This window comes from Narcine bancroftii, chromosome 3, assembly GCF_036971445.1.
Source record: "Narcine bancroftii isolate sNarBan1 chromosome 3, sNarBan1.hap1, whole genome shotgun sequence".
NCBI lineage: Eukaryota > Metazoa > Chordata > Chondrichthyes > Torpediniformes > Narcinidae > Narcine > Narcine bancroftii.
Window position 1 is genome coordinate 176070402 of NC_091471.1, and position 18206 is coordinate 176088607.

An 18206-nucleotide genomic window follows, 5' to 3' on the forward strand; every position below is an offset into this window, starting at 1 on the left:
TAAGGATCCTTTTTATGGAGATGTTGAAGCAAGCAGCTGAATTTCATTTCTTACAGGAATCCAGTGTCTTATCATTAATATCAATCAATATCATTATTGAATTTTTTCAAAAATGTTAGCAAATAGACTAGCTAAATATTTACCTAATTTAATTCCTATAGACCAAACAGGATTTGTCAAAAAGCGACAATCTGCTGATTATGTTGCACGTTAATTAGTTTAATTGATTTAATTCAAAAAAGAGGTGATTTAAGTGTGACAGTAACTTTGGATGCAGAAAAAGGCTTTTGATAGATTAGAATGGGATTTTTTATTTAAAGTGCAAGAGAAATTTGGCTTTGGGTTGACCTTTATAAATTGGGTTAAAGCCATATAAAAATCCTTGTGCAAAAATGGTTACTAATGGACAAATAGCTGCTTCTTTTCCATTAATTAGATAGAGTTGTCATGGTTGCCCTCTATCACCTTCTTTGCTTATTTTAGCAATAGAATCCTTAGCAGAGCTTATTAGACAAGATCCTAAGATTAAAGGTTAATCAGGAGGAATATAAAATTAATTTATTTGCTGATGATGTTTTGGTTTATTTGACTGATCCTATAAAATCTTTGTCCCAATTACATACAAGTTTGGAAGAAAATAAGAAATTTCTGGATATAAAATTAATTGGGAGAAAAGTGAAATTTTGCCTTTAGTCAGGGGTGATTATACTAATTGTAAAATGGTTACTAAATTTAGGTGGCCAGATGCTGGTATTAAATATTTAGGTATTCAGGTTGATAATGATTTAAGAAATTTATATAAATTACATTATTTATTAAAATTGTTAATAAAATTGTTGAGGACTTGTAAAGGTAGAGTACTCTACCTATTACTTTAGTAGGTAGGGTAAATTGTGTTAAAATGAATATTTTCCTTAGATATGGATGTGAGATTGGAAATTTCTTTGCATTCTACTTGCCAATGTCCTAAAGTCAGATATTTTTGGTTGGAAATGGGTAATTATTTTGGAACGAATTATGGGGGCCAAATTCCCATAGGATCTGATGTTATTAAGCAATGTTAGGGTTATAAAACCTAAACTAAAATTAACTCTGCATCAAATTGAATATGTACAAATTGCTTTAGCAGTTTCTAGGAAATGCATAGCAATATCATGGAAATCCAATTATAGATTTAGGTATGGAAAGATGGCATGCAGAACCTCATAGTTTTATACCATTATAGAAAATTACATATAGTTTATGAAATATCAAGTGTTTTGAAAAATATGGCACCCATATTTGCAAAAATGTGGGTTTGTATGTTTGATAAACTTTCTGTAAACTTTTCTTCTTGGTAACCACCAGTATTAGAATTTGTGTTATAAATGCTTTATTCACTTGGCATTCTCCAATCCTTCTTTCTTCACTTTTCTACCAATTAATTGTATATCCAGAAATTTCTTCATTTTCTTCCAACCTTGTATGTAATTGGGACAAAGATTTTATAGGATCAGTCAAATAAACCAAAACATCATCAGCAAATAAATTAATTTTATATTCTTCCTGATTAAACTTTAATCTTAGGATCTTGTCTCATAAGCTCTGCGAAGTATTCTATTTCTAAAATAAACAAAGATGTGATGGAGAGCAACCATCTCATTTTTTTGGGGGAGGTTTTGGGGGAGGGAGGGAGGGGAGTAGTGTTTTTTCTTCCTAAATACCACGTATAACTTTTTGAATAATTTTTTGAATTGATGTAATGTAATTAATATTGGGCTTTAAAATTTATGAATAAAATATATTAAAAAAAAAGTATGGAGTAATTTCCAGTTTAATCTCTTAAATCTCGTTCACTGTGAAAACACAGGTAACATATGGTGAAATTAAAATCACATTGTTACATTATTTGATATTACCTGCAAACAAACTGTCCTTTTTCGATTATTGTTAATGCACAGCTTTAATTTTATTGGATAACTAAAGCAATGTTGCAAACAGGATACCACAGAAATTCAAATCTATTCAAAGTGGCATTTTCATATCTAAGTTGAACAAGAAAGTCAGCAGAAGTGGAAGCTGTGTAAATGAAGAGGGAAGGGGGGTGGGAGCTGGAGGAAAGAAGACGGGGATAAAGAGACAGAGAAAGGGGAGGGGCCTAGTGGAACCTGGAGAAGTCGATGATGATGCTGTCTGGTTGGAGAGTGTCCAGATGAAATATGCATTGGTTCTTCCTCAATTTGCAGGTGGTTCCAATTTGGCAGTGCACGAGGCCATGGACAGACAGATCCCTGTTATTGCAGTGGACAGAATGAAGATGCTTAACAAACCATCTCCCAGTCTGCGTCCAGTTTCTCTGATGTTGAGGAGGGAAATGGGAGCCCCAGATATTGTGGATGACTCCTGCAGCTTCACAAGTGAAGTGATGCTTCACTTGGAAGGACTGTTAGTCAAAGGGTTATCCATGGATACCCACAGGGGTCCCAGCTATGCCTGCCTTTTTGTTGGCTATGTGGAGCAGTTCATGCTACATGACTGCACAGGCAAGGCCCCTTAACTCTTCCTCAACTCATTGACTACTATATTGGTGCTTTCTCATACACCCGTGATGAACGCATCAAGTTTATCCACTTTGCTGCTAATATTTAGCCCAACCTCAAATTTGCTTGGTTCATCCCCTTTCTTGATTTCTCTATCTCCATCTCGGGAGATAAACTTTCATTTTATATAAACCCACTCCAACTCCCACAATTGCCTTGACTGCACCTCTTCACGTGATGTCCTTTGTAAGTATTCTATTCCTTTCACTCAATTCCTCTGTCTCTGTCACATCTGCTCCTAGAATGAGGTCTTCTATTCCAAATCATCCGAGGTGTCCTTCAGAAAACATGGCTTCCCCTCTACTGCCATTACCAGTATCTCCTCTATTTTCTGCACATCTGTCCTGCCCCCTCTGCCCCCAGATGTAACACTGAGAGGATTCCATTTGTCCTCGCCTAACATCCAACCAGTCTTCACATCCAACACCTCATCCTCCACAGTTTCTGCCACTTACAATGTAATTCTGCCACCTGACACATCTTCTCTTCTCCTCCAACTCTTCCTTCTGCAGGGACCATCCCTCATCCTAATCACCCCCTTGATACCTACCCCTGTGACTGCAGGAAATGCTACTCTTGCATGCACACCTCTTCCCTGACCACCATTTGGGGCAACACTTAATTTGTGAATCTGCATGGTTGATCTAATGCATCTGATGCTCCTGCTGTGGCCTCCTCTACATCAGAGAAACCAGATGCAGACTTGAAGATTTATTAATTGGTTATTGTAAACTACACCTTGAAAGTAGCTAAGTGGAAAAATAGCACAGGGAAGTTTATGGGAAGGTGAAAGAAAAATTGGAAGCGACAAGGGAGGAGAGGAATAGAAATGATGGGATTGGTCTGCTGAGAGCTGGCATGACATGTTGGGATGAATGGCTTTCTTTTATGCAATAATACATAAATAATTTTACCTGACATTGTGTTGGGGTAGACATTAATTGGCTTCAGTTTTCTTAGCAAGCACCTGTGTTCTCAGCCTCTGAGACTGGGATCATTTAAATGCCACTGGAAAGGGCTCTGAGCATGATTAATTTTGTTAGAATGATGAGTGCAGAGAATGCACAAGTTTGTCCTAGGATGTAAAAGGACCTCCACATAAATTCTTTTTCAGTACATGCATTGGAGAAGGCAAAAGACAACTGTTGATAAGCAAAACAACCCCATTATTTCTGGGTTAATTTAGAGATTGCCCAGTATAGATAAAAGGGCTGAATAAACACTGGAAATATATTTCAGTCAAGTCTTCCTTTTACTGAGTGCAAGCATTAAATATACACTGTATTCCATTTAATATTAATTATTGCCAGCCTTGGTCCCTCTAAGCTGGGCACATGAGCGCGCGCACACGTTTTGCGGCAGCCTCAAAACAAAAGGTGAGGTACCGAAAATGTAGTAATTAATTAATAAATTATATTTGTCCAATAAAATATAAATGTTATTTTGTGGAATGCAAACAAACTTTTATTAAAACATGCCAATGCAGCTTTATTGGCCATGAGAGATTGATTGTAGCAAAATGATCTTGAAAGCATTTCAAGTTTACATTTGCACAGCATAAGATTTTGGCATTCACTGACTACTAAAAATTAGAGGGAACATTAATCACCAGGGCAATTTAAAAGTCATCTCCTGGTTGTTGCAATGGAAGAGGGTTGATGGGAACTATCGGGTCATTCCAGATAGTTGCTAAAACAGTTTGAATTACTTTAATTACCGATAATTATTTTCCAATTTGTATTAGGTGATTCCACGTAAATTGTAAAAAAAAATGATTATTAATCAAAACTTTTATATTGTTAATTTATATTTGTGCACATCTACAAGTGTGCACACATGTGCATGGGTTAAATATAGTTGGTTTCCACAAAGTCTTCTCTCTATTCCTCTCAAGTTTCTGCATCTCAAAGTAATGTCTTAGTGGAAGCTTACTCAATAAATAATGAACAAAACTGGTTCTTTAAAAGAAAAAGAGTAGAGCATAAGAAGTTTTTACTTTTCGATTCAAAATAATGAGCTTTCTCTCCATTAGTACACTGGGGAAAAAAAGTATCTTTATCCACCCCTAATTAAAGTTCCCTGCACTTTCCTGGAAAAGGTCAACCAAATGCGGACATGGAATTGATAGAACTGTAAATTAATGCGTAATGAGAATGAATTCTCATGGTCCAAATCATCATCAGAATGATTCAATTCCAAGCTTACATTAATCTCCACAAATGTTCGAAAGTCAGAGCAAGATGAAGCAGTTAATGTAAATTTTCTTTTGAAAGCTACACTTCTGATTTTTATGGATATCCTTACTAATTCATTATAATTTCTGAGGGCAAGAAGATCACTGAGAAGGAGTGCTTATTTGGTAAATTATGAAGTTACAGGTAGTCCCCGACTTATGACTGGAATAGGGACCACAGGATCGGTAGTTTGTTGAATTGGACACAAGTTGGAATTTTGCCCATGCGCGTGGAGTACTGAAGTCTTAAAACAAACTTTTTAAAAATAATCTTTTTCAGCTGTCTGTACTGGACATAGGTTTCAAGGAATGGTATAGATTAGGTATCCAAAGTTTATAGTGATATTTTTATTCAAGATGACTTTTCCACTTTTGCACAATTATCGGCCATATTTAATCTTTCTAGCAGACTTTTTTTTAGATGGTTACAATTTAGACCATTTGATCAGTCCAAGCTTTCTGATTTTCCTTGAGTCTCAAATACTAATATCCTTGATTCATTTTTTAAAACTTTTTTTCCACAGTGGAATAATATTGTATATTTATAATGATTTATTGGATTTAAGATCAGCCTCAATGGCTGGGATTCAGAATGACTGAGAATGAGATTTGAATATAATATTTTCAGATGAACACTGGTTCTCTACTCTCAGCTTGATTAATGATTCTTCAATTTGTGCAAGGCATTGCTTATTACAATTCAAGGAGGTACATAGAATACAGATGTCCAAACTTAAGATATCATGTTTTTATGCAGATATTGATCTACTATGTAAAAAAAAAAAAGTAAACTTTTTTTTTTAAGCTTCACTGATCCATATGATTTGGGAATGCCCAAATCTAGAGAGATTTTGGACAGATGTTTTTTAAACTTATTATCTTAAAAACTTACCTTAAAAACAATTAATTATTTTTAAGATCAAAACAGAACCATGTCCATTAATTGCTTTGTTTGGTTTTTCACATGAGCCAGATATACCACTGATAGCCAGATGAGCAATTTTATTGAAATGGAAAGATGACTCTTCACCTACCCATATGCAGTGATTATATGATGTAATGTCTTATTTAAGATTGGAGAAAATTAGATACAACATTAAAGATAAAGTTTCAATTTGTAAAGATGTGGGGCCCATTCATAGAATACTGTCATAATTGGAAGAATTAAGAATTTCCATGTTCCTGAGATCCTCTTTCTGATGTTTGGAGGTCACCATCAGATTCACAATTTCTCTTTTACAATGGTAATCTTGATTAGAGGGGATAGATTAGATTTAGATTTTAGGTTTTTTTCTTGTATCAATTTTTATTTGGATTAATTTGTAAAATTGGTTATCATGGTTATCATAGATTAATTCAGTAACTTGTTTCTAATGTGGATTAAGAAACTGTCCAATGTAGTTCTGTGGCGGCCCACAATTGTGAAGATTGGGCCGGCACATTGCGCGGCAGCAGACGTGGACTGAGATCGCTAAAGCAGCTCCCAGGACAACTAAGTGGTAGGGGTAGAAGCTGGGGCAGCATTCAGACCAACAGCCCTAAAATGGCATTAGTCAAGCTGCCCAGCTAACTCAGTAGAAACAGGCTGGGGAAGAATGGTGTGGGTGGGTGGGTGGGTGGGTGGGTGTGTGTGTGTGTGTGTTTCTTTGTAGCGGTTGGCTACAGTTCCATCCTTTTTTCCTACTTGTATGTATATGAGATGACTTGTGTGTTTTCCTTAAAATTTTGTATGCAAGTTTACATGTCAAAACTCAAAAATATTTAAAGGGGAAAACAAACTTTTTTTTTTCATCAAAACTATATCGGGGATATAGGGCATGTAAGAACCAAAATGTGTGTGCTTACTTTGTTAGTTAGCGTCCCAGGTTCCACAGGCTTAGTGCGGCAATATTGATTCCTGTGAGCATGCGGGGGCCTTCGGTTGGTGCATGTGTGGTGGGTTGGCATATCCGTGATAGTTAAGTGCCCTGACGATATTGAATTCATGCCCTCAATTTGCAGGTAAGAAGGCAAATGGAATGGTGGCCTTCATCGCTAGAGGAATTGAATTCAAGAGGGAGGTCATGCTGCAATTGGGCATGGTACTGGTGAGGCTGCACCTGGAGTACTGTGCAGTTCTGGTCTCCATACTTGAGGAAGGATATACTGGCCTTGGAGGCAGCCAAGAGGAGGTTTACCAGGTTGATCAAAGAGATGAGGGGATTGACCTATGAGGAAAGACTAAATCGCTTGAGATTATACTCACTCAATTTCAGAAGAATGAGAGGAGATCTTGTAGAAACATTTAAAATTATGAAAGGAATAGATAAGATAGAGGCAGGAAAATTCTTTTCACTGGTAGGTGAGACCAGAACTAGGGGACACAGCCTTAAGATGCAAGGGGAGTAGTTTTTAGATGGAGATGAGGAAAACTGTTTTTCCCCCAGAGAGTAGTGAATTTGTGGAATTATCTACCCAGAGAAGTGGTTGGGGCGACTTCATTAAACATATTTAAGGTTCAGTTAAGATAGATTTTTACATAAAAAAAGGATTTAAAGGATATGGGGGGAAAAAGGCAGGTAGGTGGAGTTGAGTCAATGATCAAATCAGCCATGATCTTATTGAATGGTGGAGTTGGCTCAATGAGCTGGATGGCCTTCACCTGCTCCTATTTCTTATGTTCTTATGCATGTGCACAGGAATCAATCTTTTACAACCTCATTTTTTTCTTTGTCTCATTCCACCATTTTGCACATACAAGTTTAAAAAAAAATTGGTCTTGTGTGTGGATGGACACAAGTCAAGTAGGTTGTAACTCAGGGAGTACTTGCAGTTCAAGGCTGGTTGTGATTCAGCAAAGGGACAGTGGAATTAAGCATGGGAAATTTGAGTTTATCTGTTTTGATATGGGGAAATATAGAAAAACAAAATATTGTCTCAGTAGTGTGGTGTTATAAAGTATTGGTAGCCAGAATGATCAGTCCCTGTAGATGAAATAAAAATGTTAACTTGCACAAATCATTTGCCACCTGATCTGAAGCAATGAAAAAGAAATTGCAGACAAATCTGACTTTTTATAGTGACATGAATGGAGGCAGTTTTGAAAATGTAGTGTAAGAGGCAATATATACTAGAGTAATGGTTGACACCATGTAAAAGTCAACCCTCCCCTTTTTATGGCCTCGCCTGCCTATCCAAGCTCATGATGCCCCAACGACTGACCTTTACTGATGCCCCAGCCACGGGCACATCCGAGCTCCTGATACCCTGAACACTGACTTGCCTCCGGTCATCCATCAGAGCTTCAGACACCCCGAATGTGGACTTACCACCTGGTCCTGGACTGCTCACCCATCAGAGCTCCTGACACCATGACTAATGCAATTATTTACTACAGTCAAAAGTAGTATGCATGTAATAGTTGCCCCCCCCCCCCAAATTTTACCATAAAAATTGGTCCACAAAATATAGTAGTTCCCCAACAAATACTTCCATGGCAAACCACTTCTTCCTCTTCAATTCCCCAAATTGAGAAATATTGTTAATGACATTATTTAGTTTCATTTTGAAAATGTGCTTCATACCAACCTGGTTAATTGAGGATAAAAATGGGAAAAATAATACAAATCTGATGGAGAGAGAAATGTATAAAAGAGTGTTCTTTTAACAAACTAACACTGGTGATTTAGTTTCCAAGGTGAATAAAAAAAAATCTTGTAATTCAATCCTCAAAACAATGGGTGATGTAAATATGCTTGGTGGAAAAGCATAAATGGTTTTATTCTCTTGATTACAGTTTACTTGAAATCAATGTTTTGTTTACAGGCTGTATTTTCTGACATGACATTAACAATATCTCTGTGCATTAAGCTCCTGCTGCATAGTATAATAAATTCATAAATCCACATTGTTAATTTCCCTTGACATTCATCTGCTACATTAGTGAATATATTTACCCAAGACATTGGTTTTACAAGTCAAACATGACGTTTCTCTGCAAAGCTGTTGTAAGGGTTTCAAAAACTTTTACAAATTTTGTGACTGAAATTTTCAGACTTTTTTGAGCAACTTGATTTTTTTTCATTTTACTATCTGGGTTCTTTGCAAAGGAATCATCACACTTTGGCAGTCCTTGCAGGTGAAGCAGCATTTCACTTGCACTTCTTTCAATTTATTCGGTCTTTTAAAAAAAAAGTTTATCTCTGCAGGAGAAACTAAATGTAAATTGAGTGATTGCTTTGCAGAGCATCTCAGTTCAATCTGAAGGTGTGACCCCAAGCTTCTGGTTGCTTGTCACTTTAATTCAGCATTCCTCTTCCAATCTGACTCTTCTATCTGTGGCCTGCTTGTTCCAAAATCACATCTTCATGGATGGTCTCCTGCAATGCTGTTAACATGCTGTGAAAATTTGCTGCAGCAATCATTGTCAGTTATGAAATGAAGGATTTTTTTTAAGTGCATGATGTGTCTGCTTTTCTTTCTTTGGCTTGCCTTCGCGGACGAAGATTTATGGAGGGGGTAAATGTCCACGTCAGCTGCAGGCTCGTTTGTGGCTGACCAGTCCGATGCGGGACAGGCAGACACGGTTGCAGGGGAAAATTGGTTGGTTGGAGTTGGGTGTTGGGTTTTTCCTCCTTTGCCTTTTGTCAGTGAGGTGTCTACTGAGCCTGGTTCAAAAGGACTAAATGTTCAATTAGCTGATTTAAAGATGCTGGACTATACTTACAAGTGTGGAGTTATTTCGGTGTATAAAATTGGAAGGCAATCACTTGAGCATTTTCATCTGAAAAGTTTTATGGTAAAACATTTGGGGGGGGGGGGGCAACTATTACATGCATACTACTTTTGACTGTAGTAAATAATTGCATTAGTCATGGTGTCAGGAGCTCTGATGGGTGAGCAGTCCAGGACCAGGTGCAAGGTCAGGTTTAATAAATGCTCACAGTTGGTTGCACCTCCTTCATTAACTTAATTTACAAAATTATTTTCAGAAAGATTGAAGATTTTTTTGTCGTCCAAGAGATCTTTCATGACTGTAAATGTAGTGTAAGATTGGAAGATTCCAAATGGGCTTGCCTGGAGAAGGCAGAAGGTAGTAGGTGGAACGTATTTTGCCTGGAAGTCGGGGCCATGGTGTTCCACAGGGATCTGTTCTGGTACTCCTGTTTGTTGTAATTTTTATAAATGACCAATAAAGAAGTGGAGGTGTGGGTCAGTTAGCTTGTTGATGACATAAAAGTAGATTCAGAGAACTGATCATCTGGCTCTCTACAATACGAGCCATCTAGTGAGGTATCATGAGGTTGCAAAGTAGTCCAATCCTGGACTACTTTGACTCTTCTTGATAGAAGACTAAGCTGGGATTGGAGTCTTATTTCTTTTCATGACCCATGAAGCCATTGTACCATTTAAAAATATATATTCAAAGATATCTACAAACTTCTAAATTCTTGTAAATAATTGATAAAGGTCAACATTAAAAAATAGTCACTTGACCTTATTCATCTGCAAAACTGAATGACAAAGCATGAAAAGGTATAATATGCAAGGTTTAGTTGTGTTGCATTCATTATCCTATTAATTATGGTACAGAAAGTTAAATTTTATTTATGGGGAAATTAGATTAAAAGTAAAATTGTGAAAGTGTCTCACTTTAAATATGTTTTTGCTGGGTGTAAAAATGAAACATTAAATATTTATAATAGAATAAGGCAAATAAACTTTTTTTCACACACGCACACGCACACGCACACACGCACACGCACACACGCACACGCACACGCACACGCACACACACGCACATGCACGCACACACACACACATGCACACACACACACGAACAGCTGTGTTCATGCACACACACACACGAACAGCTGTGTTCATGCACACACACACACACGAACAGCTGTGTTCATGCACACACACACACACGAACAGCTGTGTTCATGCGCACGCGCACACGAACAGCTGTGTTCATGCGCACGCGCACACGAACAGCTGTGTTCATGCGCACGCGCACACGAACAGCTGTGTTCATGCGCACGCGCACACACAGCTGTGTTCATGCGCACGCGCGCGCACACACAGCTGTGTTCATGCGCGCGCGCGCACACACAGCTGTGTTCATGCGCACGCGCGCGCACACACAGCTGTGTTCATGCGCACGCGCGCGCACACACAGCTGTGTTCATGCGCACGCGCGCGCACACACACACACACACACACACACACACACACACACACACACACACACACACACACACACACACACACACACACACACACACACACACACACACACACACACACGAACAGCTGTGTTCATGCTGTTCATGTCTTGCATGAACTGATGGCCCACGATTGACCTTGTTTGTCACTACTAATTGTGGACAAAGTAGTTTCCTTGCTGTGAAATGCCCATTGTAATCAGATCACCCTGCCTATGGCAGGTTTAAGCAAGTAGGATTTCTATACTGAACCTTCCCTTGTGACACAAATCATAGTCTGCACCAACGGCACAAAAGGACTGATACACTTTACAAGTCACCTTTTTTGTACTAGGATTACCATGAATAGTTATGAGAAATAATAATCATTATTTTTAATCTAATTAAGTTTACTCCTAGTTTTATTTTTACACTTTTGCAAGCTAAACAGGTGTCAGTCCGTTTGTGCTGTTGGAGCAGACCATGATTTGTGTCACAAGGGAAGGTTCAAAAGTCTGATAGTTGTTGTAAAGAAACAGTTCTTGAATGGAGTGGTGGTGGTCTTCAGGCTTCTGTACCTTCTGTCAAAGGTAGCAGTGAGAAGAATTAGTGAGCAGGGTGGTGGGGATCTTTTATGTTATGGGCTTCACTGACATGTCAAAGCATTAGATGCAAAGAACCTTGGGTACTTGGACTCCAAATGGGCTTGCCTGGAGAAGGCAGAAGGTAGTAGTAGGCAGAATGTATTTTGCCTGGAAGTCAGTGTCATGGTGTTCCACAGGGATCTGTTCTAGTACCCCTGCTCTTTGTAATTTTTATAAATGACCAATAAAGAAGTGGAGGTGTGGGTCAGTTAGCTTGTTGATTACAAAAGTAGGTGGTGGTGTGAATATTATAGGTTGATGTAGGTTGAAATACAATATAGAAAAGATCCAAAGTTGGGTGGAGAAGTGGCAGATGAAGGTTAATCCAGATTAAGTGTGAAGTGATGCACTTTTGAAGATCAAACTTGAAAGCGGAATATGTGGTTAAGAGCAGGATTCTTAACTGTGGAGGAAAAGAGAGGTGTTGGGGTCCAGCGATCCCTGAAGGTTGTCCATGCCAATTGATAAGGTGATTAAGAAGGCATGTTGGGCTTCATTAGTTGGGGGTTGAGTTCAAGAGCCATGAGGTAATGTTGCAGCTCTACAAAACACTGGTTAGGACCACACTTGGAGTATTGCATTTAGTTTGGCTCGCTTCATTGTAGGAAGAATGTAGATGCTTTGGTGAGTGTGCAGAGGGGATTTACCAGGATGTTGCCTGGATTGGAGAATGTCCTATTGAAGCAAGTTTGATAGAGCTAGTTTTCTCTTTGGAGTGACAAAGGATGAGAGGTGACTTAATAGAGGTATATAAAATAATAAGCAGCCTATAAGATTTATGGACATCCAGCACATTTTTCCTGGGGCCACAATAGAAAATACCAGAAGACGTCTGATTGAGGCAACTGGAGGAACGTTTAGGGGTTGCATCTAGGTTTTATTTACTTAGAGTGGTGGCTGTCTGGAATGCATTGCCAGGGTTGGTCGTGGAGGGTGGTACAATGGGAACATTCAAAGACTCTTTGATAGGCATATTGATGTAAGAAAAATTGAGGGTTATGGGTGTGAGGTAGTGCAAGATTAGATTGTTGTGGTGATACAACCGCTACACTGGCCGTACTCCTACCAGCCTACTGCAGGGGGAAACCATTGTACCTGCAGGTAGGCATCCTGAGAGGCTGGCCCCACCTGCCGCCTTTCAATCACCGGCCCGTATAAAGAATCAGGCGGGTCCCTTCTGGGGACAGTCAGACACGTGGAGCCAGCAAAGGACAGTCAGGCACACATGGAGCCAGCAAAGATACTAAGACTGGTGTTCAAGTTTAAGGTAATTAATGCCTGTTGTACCATCTGTGGACTTTGCGTCAGAATCATTCGCACAGCAGCGCTCACAATTGTGGAGCAGATTGACATAGGTCGGCACAATTGTTGTGTATGCACTCCTACAGTTAAGACTTGGAGATGTGATCCTTTCTCATCCTTTACTTCTATTAGACTAACAGGGCTAGGGTGACATTGTGACATATGTGTCACGATGTCCAGCAGAGGACGTGCTTATAACCAACACTCTTTCCCCCATTCCACGCGCCCCCCCCCCTCACAATGGTGTGGTAAATGGTGACTGGACCCCTTCGAACTAATAAGATTAGATTCCTCAGCTCTGCGCACCCCTCCCCCTACTCGGCCAGAGGGGTGGGATGGTTGGGGCAGGCCAATGCAGGTCTGGTTCCACTTCCTCCAGTTCATGAGGCAGTTTGTGGACTTTAGTGTCAGTCAATGCTTGTAATTGGTCAATTGATTTCCCCACTAGAACAGAGTATGAGCAGGGGCTCAATTTTTGTAAGATTACTCCTACTACCCATGGGTCTTTGTTGTCTATAATCTTGTACCAGAACCCTCTCGCCCACTTCCAATGTTCTAGGTGAGTTCTGTGGCAATGGTTTTTTTTTTGCCATCGGAGACCCAGATCTGGATGAACTGTGGAGAGCCTGGTCCTCAGGTTGTGGCCAAACATTAGTTCTGCCAGGGTGCATTTTGTGGTAGAATGTGGTGTGTTTCTGTGTCCCAATCGGAAATCTGCGAATTTGTGTGTCCAGGAGGCATTTAGAAGTTTCATGGTTTGGATATTTGTACAAAACATTCTGCCTCCCCATTAATACTTGGGCGATAAGGTGTGGATAAAATATGCCTGATATTGTTGTCGCACATAAATTTAAAAAAAAAATTCTGCTACAAATTGAGGTTCATTGTCCGTAACTAATTCATGAGGCAATCCATAAGTGCCAAAGATAGCTTGTAGACAGTCAATTGTGGGATCTGCTTTGATGTTTTTCAGCTGTGAAACTACTGGCCATTTGGAGTTTGTGTCCACAGCTATTAAAGTCTCACCCATGAATGGTCCAGCAAAGTCTACATGAATCTGGTACCAGGGTTTGGATGACCATTTCCATGGGTTAGCTTCTGCTTGTGGTATTTTTGGCTGCATTGTCTGACATACTTTGCATTCTCTTACTGTTGTTTCAATGTCTCTGTCTATTGAAGGCCACCAGGCATGCATCCGGGCCAGTGCCTTCATTTGTACCATTCCTGGATGTTTGTGGTGTAGTTCTGATAACATAGTAGCTTGCCATTTGGCTGGGATATTGTATGGATTCCCCATAGTAAACATCCTCCTTCGACTGATAGTTCATGGTGGCGTGTGTGATAAGGTTTTAGATCTTCTGAAATGACTTGAGATTTGAGCCACCCATTAAGGGTGAAGTATAGGATCTGTAGGTAATGTTGCCTCTTTATGGGTTTCCTTTCCGATCATCTGGGCTGTAATGGGCAGTTGTTGAAGTTGTTCTTGGTTGACGGCTGCCACCTCTGCTGTCCATTTAATAATTTTTTCTCGTTGATCTGTCTTGGTAGCGGCATGCGTGGTAAGGCATCTGCATGGCTGTGAATGTTCCTGGTTTATATTTTATTACAGTTATACGCCGCTAGTAGCATTGCCCATCTTTGAATTCTGGCTGCAGCTAATACTGGTATACTTTTGTGCGGCCCCAGGATTAAAATAAGAGGCTTGTCTGTGATCAGGGTGATTTTTTTTTTTCTCTCTCTGTAAAGATATTGGTGGAATATTTTTACCCCAGAAATTACTGCCAATTCTTTTTCTAGTTGGGAATAATTGTGTTCGCTTGTGGTTAAGGTTTGCGAAGCATACGCTACTGGTTGCTCACCTTTTTCTGTGATTTGGGATAGTACTGCTCCTAGTCCCACTGGTGAAGCATCTGTGGCCAGTGTAACTTCTTTGCTAGGGTCGTAGTGGATCAGCACATTATTTGTTGACATTAGTATTTCCTTTAGTTGATCAACTGTGTTCTTAGTTTCTGTGTTCCAATACCATGTTTGATTTTTCTTGAGTAATTAGTTCAGTGGGCTGCAGAGTGTGGACATATGAGGTATATGTTTTTGGTAGTGATTAACAAGTCCTCGGAAGGAATATAATTCTGATTTGTTGGTTGGGTGTGGGGGCTTGCGAACGACTTCTGTTCCTGCTGGATTCATTCGCACCCATTCATTGTCAATCATAAGCCCAAGATATGTTACTGAGGGGTGCATGAAGACCCATTTGTCCTTTCCTAATTGTATATTATCCTGTGTGTGTATAGGGAAACTACTCTTTGCAGACGATGCCGCTTTAGTTGCCCATTCAGAGCCAGCTCTTCAGCGCTTGACGTCCTGCTTTGCGGAAACTGCCAAAATGTTTGGCCTGGAAGTCAGCCTGAAGAAAACTGAGGTCCTCCATCAGCCAGCTCCCCACCATGACTACCAGCCCCCCCACATCTCCATCGGGCACACAAAACTCAAAACGGTCAACCAGTTTACCTATCTCGGCTGCACCATTTCATCAGGATCGACGATGAGATAGACAACAGACTCGCCAAGGCAAATAGCGCCTTTGGAAGACTACACAAAAGAGTCTGGAAAAACAACCAACTGAAAAACCTCACAAAGATAAGCGTATACAGAGCCGTTGTCATACCCACACTCCTGTTCGGCTCCGAATCATGGGTCCTCTACCGGCACCACCTACGGCTCCTAGAACGCTTCCACCAGCGTTGTCTCCGCTCCATCCTCAACATCCATTGGAGCGCTTACATCCCTAACGTCGAAGTACTCGAGATGGCAGAGGTCGACAGCATCGAGTCCACGCTGCTGAAGATCCAGCTGCGCTGGATGGGTCACGTCTCCAGAATGGAGGACCATCGCCTTCCCAAGATCGTGTTATATGGCGAGCTCTCCACTGGCCACCGTGACAGAGGTGCACCAAAGAAAAGGTACAAGGACTGCCTAAAGAAATCTCTTGGTGCCTGCCACATTGACCACCGCCAGTGGGCTGATAACGCCTCAAGCCGTGCATCTTGGCGCCTCACAGTTTGGCGGGCAGCAACCTCCTTTGAAGAAGACCGCAGAGCCCACCTCACTGACAAAAGGCAAAGGAGGAAAACCCAACACCCAACCCCAACCAACCAATTTTCCCCTGCAACCGCTGCAATCGTGTCTGCCTGTCCCGCATCGGACTTGTCAGCCACAAACGAGCCTGCAGCTGACGTGGACTTTTTACCCCCTCCATAAATCTTCGTCCGCGAAGCCAAGCCAAAGTATAGGGGAATAGTCCCAGATGGGTATTGATTGTCACATATTCTCTTGATTTTTTTTTTGTCCAATTCCATTTGTTATGCTTGTGACAAATCTAGTTTTGTAAATTTTTGCCCTCTGTTTAGTGCTTGGAACAATTCTTCTGCCTTGGTCATTGGGTTGCTCAGATATTTTGAGTGATGGATTGATGATGACTTTATAATCGCCGCATATGCGAATCTCACAGTTTGCTTTTCGTAAGGGTATAATGGGTGCTGCCCAAACCCTGTATTGTATAGTCAAATGAGTTCAACAGTGGCTAGAAGGTAGATGCCATGGTGGATAATTGTCTGTTAGGATGGAGGCCGGTAACAAGCAGTGTGCCTCAGGGATCGGTATTAGGTTTTCAAATGGTTTTATCAATTTGTTTTGCTCCTTTTCTTGCAATTCCGGTAGTTCAATTTTAGCTAGAAACTCATCTATTTTGTCTTCTTTCCCTTCATTTTCAGTTCGGCATAATTGCTCGTAGAATTCCTTAAGGTTTTCATTGATCTCTGTTGAGTTATATGTAATTTATTTGTCCTTTTTCCTTGATGCCAATACAGTTCTTTTTGCTTGTTCTGTTTTAAGTTGCCAGGCTAGTATTTTGTGCATTTTTTTTCTCCGAGCTGATAATACTTCTGCTTTATTTTCATTATGTTCTTCTCCACCTTATACGTTTGTAATGTTTCGTATTTTATTTTTTTGTCCACCAATTCTCTTTTTGTTGTATCCTCCCTTGTTGCTAGTTCTTTTTCTGTCCCTTTCCAGCTATTCTATTTCCCGATTGCAGTCCTTTTTCATCTTAGTTACATAACTTATTATCTGCGCTCTGATGAAGGCTTTCATTGCATCCCATAATATAAATTTGTCTTTCTTTAATTCTGTATTTATTTCAAAATGCATTTTAATTTGGCGCTCAATAAATTCTCTAAATTCCTGTCTTTTAAGTAGCATGGACTTTAATCTCCATCTATAAGTTCTTGGTGGGATGTCCTCCAGTTCTATTGCTAATAACAGGGGTGAGTGATCAGATAACAATCTAGCTTTATATTCCATTTTCCTAACTCTACCTTGGATATGGGCTGACAACAGGAATAGGTCAATCCTTGAGTATGTTTTATGTCTACTCAAATAGTATGAGTATTCCTTCTCCTTTTGGGTGTTGTCTCCTCCATACATTCAAAAGTTGCATTTCTTGCATTGATTTAATCATAAATTTGGCCACTTTGTTCTTTCTGCTAGTCTTTTGTCCAGTTTTATCCATCTTTGAATCCAAATTAAGGTTAAAGTCCCCTCCTATCAATATATTCCCCTGCATATCTACAATCTTCAAAAAAATTTGCATAAATTTTTGATCCTCTTCATTAGGTGCATATATATATATATATATATATATAAAAAAAAATATATATATATATATAAAAAAAAAATATATATATATATATAAAAAAAAAATATATATATATATATATAAAAATATATATATATATAAAAAAAAATATATATATAAAAATATATATATATATATAAAAATATATATATATATAAATATATATATATACATAAAAATATATATATATATATATAAATATATATATATACATAAAAATATATATATATAAATATATATATATATATATATATATAAATATATATATATAAAAATATATATATATATATATAAATATATATATATAAATATATATATATATATAAATATATATATATAAAAATATATATATATAAAAATATATATATATATAAAAATATATATATATATAAAAATATATATATATATATTTATATATATATATATATATATATTTCTATATATATTTTTTTATATATATATATTTTTATATATATTTCTATATATATATTTATATATATATATATTTTTATATATATATATTTTTATATATATATTTTTTTTTATATATATATATATTTTTATATATAT

General features: G+C 38.6%; 1 protein-coding gene across 17 annotated transcripts in view; it reads left to right on the forward strand.

Annotated features, from left to right (window-relative positions):
- The window catches only part of LOC138757878 (serine/threonine-protein kinase 32B-like), a 267585-nt gene that overhangs the window by 19810 nt on the left and 229569 nt on the right, over positions 1–18206 (forward strand). The window lies entirely within an intron of this gene.